Source organism: Lycium barbarum, chromosome 8 (assembly GCF_019175385.1).
Source record: "Lycium barbarum isolate Lr01 chromosome 8, ASM1917538v2, whole genome shotgun sequence".
NCBI classification, from domain to species: Eukaryota; Viridiplantae; Streptophyta; class Magnoliopsida; order Solanales; family Solanaceae; genus Lycium; species Lycium barbarum.
The window spans coordinates 101,095,660-101,098,345 of record NC_083344.1 but is presented as its reverse complement, the minus strand read 5'-3'; positions in this window follow the sequence as shown (position 1 = coordinate 101,098,345).

Genomic DNA, 2,686 nt, shown 5'->3' with positions numbered 1-2,686 from the left:
AATATTATGAATGTTGTTGTGAGCGTGTGGGAGTTGATATATCATATGGGAAAATGGTATAAACAAAGGAAGTACAGCCCAAATTTTCCCTAGAATTAGTAACGCGTTCTTATAGTCGAATTAACTAACGATAGTGCGAATTCTTTCTTGAAGGTAGAAAGTGATATCGAAGGAGAACAAGCAAGCGATAGCTTAGTTAAACGTCAAAGGTATGTGAGGCTAGTACTTTCTTTCTAATGGCATGAATCTTCTAGCATGATTTTCCTTCTCTCCATGAGTTCCTATATTCCAGAAAGCTAAAAGCCTATGTTTATGAATAGCTATATAAGATAAGAGACATGACATGATGATCCTATAATGATGATGACGTTATTTATTGCTTACACTCACCTTATGTGCTAATTCCTTCAAGGTGAGGCAGAATGTCAGTGATTACTCCATAATGAAATCGGGGGATCACGACCTTACGTCACCCCGATAAAGTAAAGTTGTTCATAAGCATTATGCATGTATTATCATAAGTATATTATGATGAGCATGTATGATGATGATATAACACCGCGCCTATTTGGTCGGGCAGTCACCGCCAAGGCGGGCAGCTATACGATACACCATGGTCAAATGGCATGGGTAGACACCACTACTGGGTGGCATGAGATGATACCCCAGACGCGGGAGGCCTGGACGCAGGCTAATGTTATGATTATCACATGGATCCGATATGGACGGGCAGTTTATACACTATCACACCGCACCTACATGGGCGGGCAGCTTATACATTTACGCATATATGATATGTCGATGAGTATGAGTAAGACAGCATGCATTACTCCTTTTATATTTGACAGTCACATACAGATGTTTCATATTTATATTTCCTTTGTATCATTGTCTTACTTCATTGTTTATGCCTCTCATACTCTGTACAATGTTCGTACTAACGTCTGTTTTCTTTGGACGTTGTGTTCATGCCCACAGGTAGACAGGGAGGATAGCTCCACCCAGACCCGTAGTAGCTATCAGCTGATTGAAAGCACTCCTTTGTTCCTGAGGTGCTTGATTATTTCTTTTGTGTATAGTCATATATATATTTATATATATATATATATATATATATATATATATATATATATATATATATATATATTTTGGCATGACGGGGTCTTGTCCTGTCTTTATGTTAAGCACTCCAGTAGAGGCTCGTAGATGCGGAGTGTGGGTTAGATGGTCTCACGAGATGCTATCATATGTATATATTATTTTGATGGCCGAGAGGCACATGTATATAAAAGTACTTATGTTTCCACATGAAATATGATTTTCTTACCATTTGAGTATAAAAGTTGATAAAAGAGCATTAATTGAGAAAGATGAGTAGTAGAGCGAGTGGTGCTCGGTGGCTAGCCTCGGGTACCCGTCACGGCCCCTAGTTGGGTCGTGACGGTATCACTGCATTTGCATTACACTTATCTTATATTTACATATGGCATTGTATTGGACTTGTTGGTTGATCTTTGGTGATACGTGTACTTGATAGTAGTTCCTGAGATTATGTATCAGACTTATAGTGGATTTCGAGGTGATATACTAGATTTTGTGATTTTGTACTGGATTGATACTTTGGACTGTGTTGAGTTATATCTTATTGTGAGCATGCCTACTTTTTCGATCTCTTTCTTATATATATGATTATCTAACTGTTGTCGGCCTATTATACCTACTCAGTATGTGTTGTTGTACTGATTCTACCTCGCTCCATTCTTTTCTGAGTGCCGAGTTCGTGACTGGTTCAACATCTACGCTTTGTGACTGAGTCCTGAGGCCATCTGATGAGCATTCTAAGGTGAGCACTTGGATGGATTCGATACTCGGATAACTCTATCTTTTCCTGTCTTTATATTCTATCATTGAGATAGTTATTTATGGATATTCGAGACTTGTAGTTCCTAGACATTATGTAGTGGCTCTTGTAATATCCACACCAGATTTTGGGATTCGATGTATCTTCCGCGCCTATTATATTTACCTATTTATGTTAGAATTATCATTATGTAATTCTTGGTGATTGGATTTATTATGTTTATTGTTTGGTTGTGAATAAGGGGCGGGTTCGCCTACCAAGGTGTGAAATGGTAGGTGTCTGCACGTTCCCCTAGCTTGGGAGTGATGAGTTGATATCAGAGCCCTAGGTTACTTGGACAATAAGTATAAAAGCATGTCTAGTAGTGTCTTGTGGATGGTTACGATGAGCTTCGTACCTATGTGTGATAGGTTACGGGACATTTAGAAAACTTCACATTCTTTCATTCCTTCGTGCTACTTTATTCAAATTGGTATCTGGCTTTTTCTAATTGGTATCTGATCCACTTATATTCTCTCAACTATGGTGAGGACATAAGCTACCATCGCGAGGGACAAGGTGCCCGAGCCCGCTGCTAGGGAAGGCATTAGAGTACGAGCACAGGCGAGAGTATACGACTGAGCTAGAGGTCATGCAGCTGCACTTGCCAGGGGTGAGGCTTGTGTGGCTGGACATAGGCAAGCACTGTCAGCTTCTCTGGAGCGTCAGCCTGAGAGAGCACAGGCAGGTAGGAAAGGTGAGGGGCCAGACCAAACTCACCCCGATGCCATATCTAATCCTAAATTCCAGGATATCATGGCTCGTATACTTCTTCATCTTGACGGC